At 45.8% G+C, this 15,414-nt stretch overlaps 1 protein-coding gene across 5 annotated transcripts in view; it reads left to right on the top strand.

Annotated features, from left to right (window-relative positions):
* Adrb1 (adrenoceptor beta 1) overlaps positions 1 to 15,414 on the top strand; it is a 64,147-nt gene that overhangs the window by 8,400 nt on the left and 40,333 nt on the right. The window contains exon 3 of one of the 5 annotated variants that reach the window (XM_085834036.1): positions 10,017 to 10,048. The exons of 2 other annotated variants lie outside the window; for them this stretch is intronic. The gene's annotated coding sequence lies outside the window, so the exon portion shown is untranslated. Of the gene's footprint in view, positions 1 to 338; positions 1,792 to 10,016; positions 10,049 to 13,252; positions 13,591 to 15,414 lie in introns of those variants that run through there. 2 more of the 5 variants (XM_085834034.1, XR_003835550.2) reach the window with 2 other exon arrangements.

Raw genomic sequence — 15,414 nt, 5'->3', positions numbered from 1 at the left:
CATGAAGGTCAGAGGACCACTCTCAGGAATCTCTTCTCTCTTTCCTTCCTATGGGTCCCAGGGATCAAACTCAGGTTGTCTGGCTTGGTGGCAGACACCTTTAACCCCTCAGTCATCTTGATGGCCCCCTGCACAGCTCTCATACTGTAAGCAACCCCATTTCATCTCTTCAACGATGTCACACCACCGCGTTATTTTCTGTTGTTAATCACAAGCCATCTTGTAGTGGAAGAGGAGAGCAAACACAGCCTGGTACAAAATGACAGCCAGCATCAGCATGGCATCCGCCCTTCCTGGAATTTTCTTAGTATTTTTTTTTTTCTTCTTCTTCTTCTTAGATCAACGTCTCCAGAGGCACAAAGCTCTGAAGACCTAAGGGGGAAAATTACACAAAGTTAAAATATGTAACATGGAAAACGAGCTATCTTCACAGCCCTATATAAGCCTCCTGCAAGCAGGGCCAGACTGGCAACACAGGTTCCTCTCCACCATGCTTAGTTCGGCCTGCTCTCCGAAGGACACAGGTGCACGGCTCTCCTCAAAGCCTCGGTGTGGTGACATACCTAAAAGGCATGTGTGCGCTCTCCACGGCAGATGTGCTCAGAAACACTTGGGGTGCCTCCCGTGACGACTCTGACGTGATTCATATGTCCAACTACTGTTAATTGAGGGCACCGTGTGCGTTCCCAGACTCTCCAGTCTGTCCCCAAAGCGTTTGGGGAGATTTAGGCATCCCCTAGAAAATGTGATAATGAGGCAGGTGTAGTTCCGCACGAGACAGATGGGCTGGAGGGGAAAACTAACCCAGCTCCCTGTCTGACAGAAACACAAGAGAAGCTGTGTTTAATGTCACATTCGCTAGTAGCTTCTTAAAGAGGAGAAAATAAATAGCTGAAGTTAGTGTCTTGACATGTTAATGACATAAAGGCATCACCAATGAGATATTCTAAACATAGACGTGCTTGTGTGTTAGTCCGGGGGAACCTGGTGTGCGTCTGACACAGAACCCATCTCAGTTGGCAATAGCCACTTTCCAGATTCTCAGCTGCAGAACACGGGACATAATGCTCTGTGACATAAGCATGAGGCTAGTACAGAAGCCTGAAGGGCCATTCCCTGGGATGTCACAAGGGGAAGGAAACGGTGTGAACGAAAGCAAAGCATTGTGGGTACTCCCGATGATTGCAGATAGTCCTTGGTGCAGACACTGAGGTGTGCCTGCACACCTGGCGGAGTCTCCTGAGAATACAGGGAGTGTTTTTGGGCTCTTCCCTCCCAGAGCATAGAGATCTACAACCAGCAATGTCAGAATTAAAGCAATCTTTTCGAAAGATTAGCCCTCAGTGACATGACAGGTGTCTATATCCTCTCCCTTAATCTTAAAAAAAAAAAAATTCTGAGTCTATTCCGTTGTCTCACTGTGCAAAATAGAAAATCAGTAGCTACTTTACACCATTTCATATATGTGAGCTCTTTATTAACGTGGCTTTTTTATTTTTACATTTCCACTTTAGAGCAAAGTCAGGGAAATGCACCCTGACCAAGCAAGTTTCTAGGGGCATAAGGCTATGGTTATATAGGTTATGCCCAAAGGTCGTGCCCTGAGGGTACAAAGCTCGTGACTTCAGAAAGTTTGTCCAAGGCCATAGTCAGACACAGATCATGTCTGGGAGAGGCACACACTTCTGCTTTAGATTTTATTTCTGCATGCCTTTGATGCAAGAAATAGCAATATAAGCATTAAAGATAAATTGTATATATCTTTATATACCTTCTATCATAATAGCAAACAGACATCTCAGCCTTTGTATGTCCCCTCAGTCTTGAAATAGATTTCTAATCATTGTTTCATTAGAGAGAGAGAGAGAGGGAAGGGAGAGAGGGAGGGAGGGAGGGAGGGAGGGAGGAAGAAGGGACAGGGATGGGGAAGGGAGAGAGAGGGAGCAAGAGAGGAGAGAGATCTTATATGGAGTCTTTGGCTGCTCAAGGGAATGTCACAATGCCTTCTGAGAAAGTGTGAAGACTTACATATTAGTCTCTGTTCCGTACCTTATATATCAGTATGCCCTCAGCAATGCATATTCATTTTAAACAACATTATAAATTTATCTTTCATTAACACATATGAGTGGGTAGAGTTTTATTCCAACGTGGTTTTTTTTACACATGCGTACTTGGATGGCACCACCACCACCTTGCCACCCCTCTTCTCTTTTCAGGGTTATGGCTTTGCCAGTACAACCTTCCATTTTAACGTTTTTTTTTTTTAAAGAATTATTTATTTATTTTATGTATACAAGTACACTATAGCTGTCTTCAGACACACCAGAAGAGGGCATCAGATCCCATTACAGATGGTTGTGAGCTACCATATGGTTGCTGGAAATTGAACTCAGAACCTCTGGAAGAGCAGCCAGGGCTCTTCACCACTGAGCCATCTCTCCAGCCCCCATGCTTTTGTTTTTGTGTTTTTGTTTTTGTTTTAATGAAAACATGAGAAACTTACCTTTGTGAGTTTGGTTGATTTTTGTTCGTTCTGTCTGTTAATTTTCTTGCAAAATATATAACTTTGTTCTTTCTGGCTGCATAAAGCTTCCGTGTGTGTGTGTGTGTGTGTGTGTGTGTGTGTGTGCGCGCACGCGCTTGTGTGTGTGTGTGTATATATACATGTACATGTGTGCATTATGTACATATGTATATATGGGCATCTCACATGTCTTTCTTCTACTGGCAGACTGATTCCACAATTTGGCTTTTGGAAGCTATGCCATTATCAGCATGGGTATGCAGGTATCTCCGTGCTAAGCTGACTTGGTCACTTGGGCTACCTTTTCAGAGGTGACTAGCTGGGTTGCATGGTCAATCAAACAGTGTCATATTCCCTGGATTCTTGTTCCCAAGATACTCAGTATAGAGCTGTAAATCGGGCAGGAGGTAACAGTGCAGGGTGTGACTGAGCAGAGCTGTGTGACATTTTCAGATTCCCTGCCTTCAGCCTATTAGACCTAGTTGGTATGAACCCATTCCTCTGCATCAGTTTCTGAGATTGATTTACAAAATCAGAAGACCGCTTCAGTAATTTGTAGAGTAGAAGCCACAAGGCCATTCCTTGCAGTCTTTCTGTACCCAGGGAAGGTGATTGTAACGATGAGGCCTTTAACAGTCTGGCTCCCTGAAATTCGGGGAGCCTCTGCCTTTGAGCCCCATACTCCTTTCTCCCTTGGATAAGGCTTGTTGACCCTGTACCCCACTTCTGGCGCTCGGATGCCCACTCTCTTTATACCTCACTCCCCAACAGAAACATTATTTCTTTGTAGAAGCCAAATGCCTCTGCAGGTCACAGGCATGTCTTGTTGACCTGACCGTCTCTTTACAAGAGCGTCCTCCCTCTGCTCTCAGCCATTATTTCCAAGTTTATGGAAGGCTCGGATCAGGGAGGGATTTTACAGTCTGCCTGCTACTCTGAGAAGAATGCGCCTTTCCTGTGGAAAGCCTCCTGGTTCTCTCTCCACAATCGGGGCACTCGGTGTTCGACACAGTCCCTCTCACTGCCCTAGGTAGTGCCGTTCTTCCTTTATTTCACGGCGGCCTTCCCCTGAGACAACACATACGTCTCTAGCCCACATGAAAATCTTTATTTCTCTAATTTGCCTATGGGATGAGTTAGGTATTTTCAGGGTGTGGAGCAGCTTAGCAGCCTCAGCTTCTGAAAGCAGTGTACTCTGCAGGCAGGGCTGGCCATCCAAGCTGCAACCACAAGAGGCCAGTCTAAGAGGAGGGCCATGTTTATCCGGGGAAGAAAAACGGTGAATTTTGTGCCGGTACTGAGGAACTGGGTTCAGTATAACACAGTTTAGATTCTAATCAGAGCCAAGTCTGAAATGTGTGGGATAAACTACAAGTTGGATGTTTTTTGTTTCCAACCAGTATACTACTATACTGTGATTTTGCTGCACCACAGATCAATTTACAGTACTTATTCACTTATTTTTCTAGTTGTATGCTGGCCTTGTAGACAGTCTTTTTATTTATTTATCTTTATTTTACCTGTATGAGGATTTTGCCTACGTGCATAAATATACTAGGTACATGAGATTGGAGGTCACAAGAGGGTATCAGATCCTCTGGATCTGGAGTTAAAGATGGTGAGAGCTCCCCTGTGGATACTAGAAATTGAACCTGGGTCCTCTGTAAGAGCAGCCGGTGCTATTAACTGCTGTTAACTCTCCAACCCCTAGATTGGTGGTCTTAAAATCAGACAGGTACTCTCTTCTGTTGTCCTTATTTCATTTCACATTTTTTTTTTTATTATTTAACTGGTGCAATAGTTTTATATGCTCACTGGTATAATGTAAAATAAGTATATATTTTTTCACATACTAATGATTTAATTAACATCTCCATCTCCATACATAACTGTCCCTTTTAAAAAATTGTTTTCATTATTTTTATTTATGCATAAGTTTATGAGTGTGTGAGTGTGAGAGAGTATGTGTATGAGTGGGTGAGAAAATATGTGTGTGTGTGTGTGTGTGTGAGAGAGAGAGAGAGAGAGAGAGCGTGTGTATGAGTGTGTGAGTCTGTGTATGGGTGTGTGTGAGTGTGTGGTTATGAGTGTGTGAGTGTGAGAGAAAGAGTGTGTATGTGTGTGCACATCATGTGTGTGTGTGTATGTGTGTGTTCATGAGCCCAGAAGAAGGGATCAGATCACCAAGAGCTGGAGTTGTAGGCAGTTGTAAGCCACCTGTTGTGAGTGCTGGGATTGAACTCAGGTGCCTTTGTGAAAACTCTTAACTCAACCTTTTATTTGTAATATAAACATTTAATATTAACTTTATAACAATGTTGACATGTGCAGAATGCTATTAATGATGGGGACAGTGTCTCCCAGTCGGTCATCTGGAACTTCTTCCTGTACCTTAGCATATGGTCCCCTGACCTTTCTGCCCTCCTCCCTCCCCTGTCCCCTGATAACCACCTGTGGTCGTCCTCACGGTTCTCTAACCTGTACTTTGGAAGCATTGGCAGTGGCAGGGAGGACAAGTTCTGTGAAAGCTCACTTATCAAAACCCAGAAGCAGCTGTCAGCTCAGTCTTGAAAGATAAGAAAGATTTTGTTCCCTTTTAAGAGTAGCCAAACACACCACACTCATAACAGAAAATATCAAACTTAGACTTGGACACACATATGGATGTTTATATACACATGTGCCCATAAGTGTGTACGTGTACGTGTGTGTGTGTGTGTGTGTGTGTGTGTGTGCGCGCGCGCACTTGTAGACAAACTAATGGGATAGGCCCACAAACTTATCTGAAGCCCCAAGGGGCCATATGTGTTTTAAGGTTGAGACTGTTTTTAATTTTCAGAAGATAAATGGTAATAAAAAGACATTACACGCCACACTAAGTAAGGTCCAGGTCAGGATCCTATAATCAAACATTAGTGTCTCTACTGTGAATGTATGATTATTCATGCCAAGTAGATAAATAATGACTATAAATAGCCTCACGCCGGTTCAAGTCGGATTTTGCTGCCAAATGAGTTCAAGTAAGGTCACATTAACTGCCAATGAGTTATGGAAAACTCTATCTTGAGAGCTTTCTGGACCTGGGGAATTTGGCATATGAGGTTGCAGACCCGTGTTCTGACATGTTCCTTTCTGGAACACCACCTGCTCGTGAGGGAAGCCAACAAAGCAGTTTTAAAACTATCACCTGTGGCCTGTCAACTCATCTACCAGTAGCATTCACTGAACACCACGAGGAAAGGCTTAGGTTTGCGTATGCATGCACACATGCATATGTGAGCATATGTGTGCATGTGTATGTGTGTATATGAGTGCATGTGTGCATCTGTACATCTGTGTCTGTGTGTGTCTGTGTGTGTTGCTGATTTTTAACTTAGAGCCTTACACATATTAGGCAAATGCTCTACCAATGAGCTATAACCTTAACCCAAACAAACAAACAAACAAACAAAAGATTTAAAAATAACTAAGACTAAACTCAAGAAGAAGGAAGACCAAAGTGTGGATACTTCGATCCTTCTTAGAAGGGGGAACAAAATACCCATGGAAGGAGTTACAGAGACAAAGTTCGGAGCAGAGACTGAAGGAATGACCAACCAAAGACTGCCCCACCTGGAGATCCATCCCATAAACAACCACCAAACCCAGACGCTATTGCAGATGCCAACAAGATTTTGCTGATAGGAGCCTGATAGAGCTGTCTCCTGAGAGGCTTTGCCAGTGTCTGGCAAATACAGAAGTGGATGCTGATAGTCATCCATTGGACGGAACACAGGGTCCCTAATGAAGGAGACAGAGAAAGGACCCACAGAGCTGAAGGGGTTTGCAGCTCTATAGGAGGAACAACAATATGAACTCACCAGTACCCCCAGAGCTCTCTGGGACTAAACCACCAATCAAAGAAAACACATGGTGGAACTCGTGTCTCTAGCTGCATATGTAGCAGAGGATGGCCTGGTTGGTCATCAATGGGAGGAGAGGCCCTTGGTCTTGTGAAGGTTCTATACCCCAGTATAGGGGAATGCCAGGGCCAGGAAGCCAGAGTGGGTAGGTTAGGGAGCAAGGGAAGGGGGAGCAGGATAGGGGATTTTCAGAGAGGAAACTAGGAAAGGGGAATAACATTTGAAATGTAAATAAAGAAAATATCTAATTGGAAAAAAAAAAAAAAAAAGAAAACCAAATTCCTGAAACTGAGCCATTTAGAAATGAAGATTCAGAGGCCAGTGAAATCATCTCTGAAGTTTCTCTAGGTGTAATCATGTCTTCAGCTGTTAGAATGGTGTTTTTTTTTATTTTCATGTTGTTTTTCTAAATGTCTAATACTTCTTGTTTATTTTCCTAACAGTTGCCTTTTTATGATTTCTTGAGCACCAATTATCCATGCAATGCTCTGCTACCGACGCCTTCGTGAATCTTGTCGCTTTTCTCTTCATATTTTAGTTAGTGTTTTCAGCAACTGGCAATGCATTACTAACTATTATGTACCCGGGAATGCTTTTATAAATTATTAAACATTAACGGTTTTGCTCTCAAAAAAAATAACTAAGACTGAATCCTGGAGCAGACTTTAGTGGGGAGAGGAGGCGTCATAGCAATGAGAGAAATGGTTTGGGGAGCAACAGAAGTCAGTGTATCATGTGACCAGTCCTCTGTTTGCCTGCACTGACCCCTCACCAAGACAACCTTGACTGTTACAACAGGGTCAGTTCTATAGACTTACAGAGGGAAGACTCCTTTAAAGGCAGACATTGTAGGGGCTTCAGAGATTGGTAGTTTGAAGAGACCTTGCTGCCCTGAGCTTGATACAAGCATGGTCGCATGAGTCTGTAATCTAGTACTGGGGAAGTGGAGACAGGATGATCCTGAGGCTCCGTGGCCAGCCAGTCTAGGCAGTCTGTGAGCTCCAGGTTCAGTGGAAGAGCCTGTCTCAAAATGTAAGTCAGAGGCTGGGTGTGCTGGTGCATGCCTTTAATCCCAGCACTCGGGAGCTCAAGGCTGACTGACCTGGCTTAGAATTCTAGGCCAGAAAAGGCTACATAATAAGAGCCTACTATAAACAAACAAACAAAAGGAACTGAGAAAGACACCTGTTATTTACTTCTGGTTTACACACACACACACACAAGTATGCACACACATGCACCCACACACATCACTGTAGTGTCCAAACAGCTCTGAAAACAAAGAATTTTCATTCCCTGGAATCATTGAACCCTTCAAGATTTAAAACAACTAAACCAAGTTATAATCTCTACTCCAAGGAGTTGCACACACATTTCCATGTGAAACCGTATCTTTCAGGTGCCCCTCACCCCCAATTCCTACCTCAGATGTTTGCCAGTGTCCTAAAACCTCACAGCCAGTGTCCTGCAGAGACCACCTTCATCTCCAGCTGCCTCAGACTGCCTGTGGTCATGTGCCTCAATAGTTTCCGTGACATTTACCTCAACTTAAAATTTTCAATGCAATATCCGCAAGATAAATATTTCTAAACTCACCGTGACCCTTTATCTTTGTCTTAAAGGTTGCAGAGAGGAAAGGCAATGGCAGGTTTGTTTTTGTTTTGTTTGTTTTTTTTTTTCAGTTTTTCTTTTTACATTTTCATGTCCCCTATCATACAAAACAGAGGGAGAGAAGACAAGGCACACTCTAAGAAAAAAGGCGGACCGTTTCCAACCAGCAACTTGGTCGAAGCATCAACTGTCAGTTTGCCGTTCGCTGGGAGAGAAGGGAATGAGGTCAAGATGTTTTAAGCATCACAGGGGCCTGAAGATTGACATTAGTCCCTGACATTAAATCATGATTTAGATTCCATCGCACTGGGCACAGAATTTCTTCTCTTTGACATTTTGAGGAATCCGATGGGAGAGAATTCTGAGTGTCGAGTAGCACGTTTCCCATTCTCTGCTCCTGTCTGAACTGTTCGTGAGAACATCCTTCCAGTCCAAGCATCAAAAGGAGACCTCACCAACAGCAACACCTTGGGGAGCCCACAGGAGCTGTTGCCACACTGACAGCAGACTTCTGTTGGCTGAAAACATTGAGCAGTGACGGAATAAGCTGAGACTGTGCAAGAGGGACCCCAGGAGGGACCCCAACCAGGGCTTCCTCATTACTGCCTTCATCTAGCTGCTGGCCACACTCTCAACAACAGACACGCTCCAGTTGCCTGGCTCCTCCCCCATCTCGCAATCTTCCTTGTCGCGCTGTGCGCGTCCTGGTTCTGCCTGCCTCCTCCCAGAGCCAGGACCAGTGACAGACAACTCCTCCTAAGTCAAGTGGCCAAGACCTCTGGAGGGTTTCCCTTCCTTTTTGTCACCTTTGAGGACCCCCTCTCCCTGCCAGAAGAACAACCCTCCGTCATGACGATGATTGCATTTGGCTCTTCTGCTGCTTAGTGTGAAAAGGGGAGATGGTCCCATGGGAAAAGCACTCACTGCCCAAGCTCAGGTCCCCAGCACTCTGTGTAAAAGGCTGGACTCGGTGGCAGAGGTGTGGCTGGGGTACAGAGTGGACACTTACAGACCTTGGGAGCTCACAGGTCTTGATAAGCAAAATGGACAACACTAGAGGAAGACGCTCCAAAATGCATCTGAATAAACACAGAGAAACAGACGTATATATCTGAAGGAACAATCTGAGAAATGAATATCACAGATGCCCACATCTGCTAAGCCAAAGAAGGCAGCAGACCACCCAGAAGCCACAAACTGTACTGTCCCACTTATACAAAAGTCGTAAGTGATTGGGACACATCCTGAAACGTGTCTGTGGACAATCTCATGCCTTTGTGAACGCCACTGAGTATAGTCACACACTCTCCGATGGCTGAGTCATTCGGCAAAGTGGTCTTACGGGACCACAGTCACATGTGCAGTTCCCCATTGACCAAGACAGCATTACACGGCATGAACATACCAGGATGGGGAAATTCACCGATAACTCACAGAATATTAGGCTAGTGGCTGCCAGGAGCTGGGAGGAGAAGTGACCAGCAACTACCTGATTGACATAGCATTTACTTTTGGGGTGCTAAAAGCATAGTGGAACCAGATATCAATGAGAACAGCACAAGCTTTGAGGGTGCTATCACTAAGCTGCACATAAGCACATGACCAAAATCACCATTTTGTTACCTGTTTAACACACACACACACACAAATAAATCTGATAGAGCCCTTTGCTCTACTTGTATTTTACTTAAATAAACAAAATCTTAGTAAAACAAAAATTTATTTTAACAAAAGAGAGAAAGGGAAAGGATGGGTTGAGCCACGGTTAAGCTTGTTTTTTAATTGTTATTTATTTGTTTTGTCTTATTTTGTCTCTCTTATGAGACGGTCTCGTGCAGCCTGTTCTGGCCTCCACCTTTCTAACTGGCTATGGAACGGAGGCTTGGCCTTGAACTCCTAATCCTTCTAAGATCTGAAATTACAGGAACATGCTGACACACCCAGCTCTCCATTTGTTTTGTTTTTGTTTTTAGCAGAGTTTGAGCAAGGCAGCATTTTAAGACTCAAGGAGCCGATGCAGTCCTCTCTGGTTGCAGACAAGGAAGTTACAGCTTGTGCGGTAAGGCAGTCCTGGAGAACAGACATGTAGATTCCAGTATGGTCCTGCCAGTCTATTGAGTATGAGACAGTCTCTTGGGGCCTGATTCCACAGCAGGAAAGTGAGACTGAAAACGCCCAGTGTGCAGCTCCCTCAAACATCACCAGACACTTGGTGCTGCAAAGCCAAATCGCAGGGAGAGACAGCGGTCTGAGAAGGGGCGAAGGGAAAGGGTTATTTACAGGGCTTCAGCATGGGCCTGGGATTCCAGGCAGGTCTCTCAAGGTGGAACTGACGAAATTGGGCAACTTTGTAACCTAACACCTTAGGGCTGGTAGACTGCACAGAGCAGGGTCCTGAAGCAAGTCTGGACAGGTAAACTGCTGTGTACATAGCAAGCTGTTCACCTGTTGTCTTGGATAAATCACTGGGCCGAGTGTATATTCTAAAGCCAACTGCCAGTTATGTATTGGTCCACAGTCATCCCGCCTGAAACAGTGCAGATAACATGGGGCGTCTCCGTTCGGTTTTTTGAGTTCTGCCACTTGGTAGAGTTCAGAGCTCACAGAGGTGAACCCTCAGCTAAGCACATAGCCCCAAGGAGTTCATCCAGTCTCAGGGATGGAGATTCCTGCTAACACAAAACTGAAACAGGACAGTGAGTCAGCGTGTCCCTCTACAGCGGCTTCCAGCGAGATCTAGGACCAAGCTCTCCACCTTGCAGACCAGCATCCTCCCACCACCCATTGTTAAACCAGACTCCCTTCTTCCAACACTGGGAACTTAATTCAGCTACAGTAGAAATCCCCAAGTCTCTGTTCTAAAGGCCGTTTGTTCTATTCTCATTTATTTCCACTTCTCGATTGCCATCCAGGACATTGAGGGCAGGGTGGGGCTCCCAGGATGCTGGGGGTCAGCTTTCACTGGAGTCCTGAGTCTGCCCTCAGAGGACAAACGTGGGGTCCGAAGGGAGAGGCTGGTCAGAGTGACCTATGGACAGAGTTCTGGGAGCAGAAGTTTTCACATTGTTTAGCTTGAGGATCTGAGCGTGATTGGACCTACATTCTCACACTTGGCTGTGGGCCTCCTGCTGCCTCCAGTTTCCAACACCCTCGGGTGCTGCCTGGGTGAAATGTCCCACTCCACTTCAGACTCGTTCTCTGACCAAAGGTCAAGATTTTGTTTCCGTTTCAGTATTAGCTCCCTGACCTTGAGAATCACCCAAGTACTCGAGGCAGGCTACCTCAGCCACATGAGAATCTTACAAGTAACTCCTGGTTTGGACAGTTCTGGTTTAGAACTGTCCTAATACAGGGACCAAAAACTCCTAGGTCTTTTTTCTTTTCAGAAATGGCTCCTGGCAGGGAGTGAGGGAGAAATGGCCTCTGCCTCCGGTCAGTGGGGGTTTGGGAAATTCTATATACGAAAACCTCACCACAGAATGCAGAGGGGGTAACGGTTGAACTATACCACTACTTAGGGTTTCTTCTTTGCTTTTTTCTTTTCCTTTTCACTTCTGTGTGGTTTTAACAACCAATGGCTTTTGACTAATTGGTATGTTCCTAGCAAGAAAAAGAAAACATTATTAAGTTCTAACTGAATGCCAAGCCCTACATTGGATAAGAGACGCACAGGAACAGCAGCCTTGGTGCCAGGGACACTGAGTCCTAGGGGAGGAGGAGGAGGAAGAGGAGGAGGAGGAGGAGGAAGGGAGAAGGAGAAGGAAGGGAGAAGGAGGAGGAGGAGGAGGAGGAGAGAAGGAAGAGAAGGAGAAGGAGGAGGAGGAGGTAGATTCTAACTCTGTCTGATTGCACTCCATTTACTGTAGGAACCTAAAGAGAGATCAGGAGAAAACTGAAGACACCAGAGAATCAGCGTGGTATGATCATAAGGTTTCCAGCCTACAAAGAGGCAAAGGCCAGGGTGGAGAAGAGGTTGTATATCTTATCAAGACCCTGGACTTCATTCTGTGAGGAAGAGAATCCCGAAAGTCTTAGGGTAGAGAATGAACAAATTGGCTTTCGGGTACATAGTGCACTCCACAATATCAGGGCGGGCGGCCTAGTGGGAAAGAAATGGAGAAAGGTGGGGCCTGATGGGGCCTGGAGAGATGGCTCAGGGGGTAAGGGTACTTTGCTGACAGGGTTCAATTCCCAGAACCTACATGGTGGAAGAAGGAGAGAACCAACTTCCAAAAGTTGTCCCCCGACCCTTGCATGAACATATGCACACACTGAAAATAAGTAAGTCAATGTTAAAAACAAAAAAACAAAACAAACAAACAAAAAGAAACCAAAAACGTGAGACAGGACTGACAGCCGCGGACATCACTGGGAGGAATTCCCCTGTGAAGAGAGACTGCTGTGTGGCTCCAGGCTCATGAGTCTGAGTTGTGTGTGCCAGGAGAGAAGGCCGCTAAACAGATAGGGAAGTCGTTTTCTTTCTCACAGTGGGGCTAAAGTCAGAGGCAGTGTCCTCTTGGCCCTGTTGGAGTAGCCTGGCCTTGTGGCGTAGCTCATGTTGGGAGCTTCTCAGAAACACTAAGGAGAGCAGCGGAAAGGGAGGCAGGAGGTGGTGATGGGAGGGGATGGTTTTTCTACAGTTTTTCTATGGCTGTTTTACAAAAGGATGACATCTCTTACCGTGTCTCAAGGCATCCGTCTCAGAGACAAATATCCCTTCCTTATATCGAATCCAAATGTTGATCAATATGCAAGAAAACCAGATTCTAGTTGTTATTAAATCAGCTCCTTACACACACCAGGTAAGTACCTGGCGAATAGCTAGGGGAAAGCTTTCATGCTTTAGACAGGAAGTGCTGTCCTCAACCCGTGCAGGACCTTGCTCTCCGTGGCTGAAAGTACGTATTTGGCACTCAGGACCCGGTATCAGGCAGACAGCGAGTTCCTTACTTCAGAAGTGCAACTAGTCGAGCTGAGAGCCTGAGAACAGAGGCTGCGGCCAGGAATAGCAGGCGAATTCACCCACTTCCAAGAAGGTCACTCGTTGTGAGAACAGGGTGAAGGCAGCTTGAAGCAGATTCTTGGCACCGCCATGCCACGTCTGCCTGTTGCATAACTTACAGCCTTTGGTTCCCTTGACTGAGAGCGCTGTGTTGACCTGACATTTTCTGTGCCTCGCTGTAAGGCTCATTTCCAGACCGCTCAGCACTGCTTGTCAGGCGACCTTCCCTATTAAGTCCGCTTCCCTCCTCTTTTAACAGCTACCTGTTGGGAGTCCTATTTTTAACGAACAATTATAACCTAAGAGCTGTCATCTGTCAGGTTGTAAACGTTTGTTAAAAATAGGAGTCCTAGACATGTAGTCATTAGACAGCAAAAAAGCCGGAAACAATAGAAGAAGCCACAGTGGGAGATGTTAATTACATCTGAATTCATTACTGAAGTTCATCTCAGGAAGAAGGGCTGCGGTCTGTGGCCAGTTCTAACAAGAAGGAGGGCTGGTACCCTTCATAGAAACAGTCCACCTAGCCTTCAGGATGCTTCGTTTCTGTGAGTACCCTGTTCTTGTTCATACCCTAGAAATTTTGTACTCTCCAGGCTTGTCTTGCCACTGGGATGGGAAATAGAGAACACTGTCTTAGGACTGAGGTGCACCTCAGAGGGCGACTGCTTTGAAACAATAGCCAGCTCTTCTCGGTTTCCTTAGCTCCTCACTGACAGCCCTGTGCCTCCCAGTACCCGAGGGAAGAGAACACGAGATTAGTTCTGTGCTACCACATTTTGGGGATGGGGAAACTGAGGTTTAGAAAGGTCGAACAGCTTGCCCCAAATAAAGAGTTGGGAGAGAGCCTGGCCCTCTCAGAGCCTTCCTCTTGGGCCTGCTTCTTAGCCTCTGTCCTGAGATGCTTCTGTCTCCTGCTTGTCACTCAGACAGTCCTCAGGGACTGAAGGCAGACCACCCTCTCAGCAGTGCCCCCACCTGGCTATCTGGTGCAAACTGCTCTTGGTTGGATGGCTCTGACAGCTTGGGCTTCTTTCAGTGGGTCGAAGGTTACAGAATGTTCTACACCTGTCCCCAGTATCCAACACCCTCCAAAGACACATTGGGTAATGGATAAGACTCGGGATATAAAACATATGAGATCCAAAGCACTAGCTTCCCAGATTGAATTCTCAAGTAACCACGATGCCCTGGGCTTCATCTACCCTTCTTTGCAGGCCCCGAACTGTTGTTTTTTCTTTAGAGAAGGTATCCCCTATTCTACAGGATTCCCCCGTCCCAACCCAGATTTGGAGAAACTCAGAATTCCTCATTCACAGAACACCAGGACATGGCAGATGATTAAGTTCAACAGAGCAGAAGGCCTTTAAATAGCCATGCTTCATGTGCCAGATTCCACATCTGGGGGAAGGGAGAGAGCCCTACCAAGGGCCAGCCACTCAGACGTGATTGGAAAACATCTGTGAAATGCTGCTTGCTGGGTGTTTGCTGTAGTCTCCCCAGGTGCCTGCGCCACCTACTAAAGGCAAACCCCCAAGAATTCCAACATGGATGCACCCCAAACAGTACAAGAAAACACATGTAACCGGATGTCCTGGGATGAGGAATGAGGTTCCACAGATGAAATGTTCGTGTGTAATTGTGTAACTGATACAGACACCTTTAAGTGAGTTACTCGTTGCTCTGTTAAAACTCAATGTTTTCTAGGCCTGGGTTGATGGCTCAGTCGATAAAATGCCTACTGTGTAAGCAAGAGAACCTTCACTCAGATTCCAAGAATTCACATAAAAAGCTGGGCATGGCAGGGCAAGCCAGAACCTTAGTCCTGGGGGGAATATGTGGGGACAGACAGACAGATGAATCCCTGGAGACCATTGCTCAGCCAGCCTAATCCAATCAGTAAGCTTCAGGATCACTGTGAGACTTAAAGTGACAGTCAAGTAAGGGAAGTCACCTGTGGTGATTGTCTCTGGCATTTTAAAGACAAAACAAAACAAAACAAAACAAAACAAAACAAGAAGCCTCAAAGCCCATGTACCATCCTTTCTTCTTCTTCTTCTTCTTCTTCTTTTCTTCTTCTTCTTCTTCTTCTTCTTCTTCTTCTTCTTCTTCTTCTTCTTCTTCTCCTTCTCCTTCTCCTTCTCCTTCTCCTTCTCCTTCTCCTTCTCCTTCTCCTTCTCCTTCTCTTCCTTCTCCTCCTCCTCCTCCTTCTTCTCCTCCTTCTCCTCCTCCTTCTTCTCCTCTCCCTTCCCCACCCCTTCCCCTCCCCTCCCCCACCTCTTCCCCTCCCCCTCCCCCACTCATCTCCCCCCACCCCTCCTCCTCCTCTTCCCCCTCCCCATCCCTCCCCCTTCTCTCCCTACTCCCCCTCC

The sequence above is a fragment of the Mus caroli genome, unplaced genomic scaffold, assembly GCF_978045245.1.
Source record: "Mus caroli unplaced genomic scaffold, Mus_caroli_1 scaffold_20, whole genome shotgun sequence".
Lineage (NCBI taxonomy): Eukaryota > Metazoa > Chordata > Mammalia > Rodentia > Muridae > Mus > Mus caroli.
Note: the sequence above shows the minus strand (reverse complement) of the source record. Positions and strands in the feature narration are given on the sequence as shown.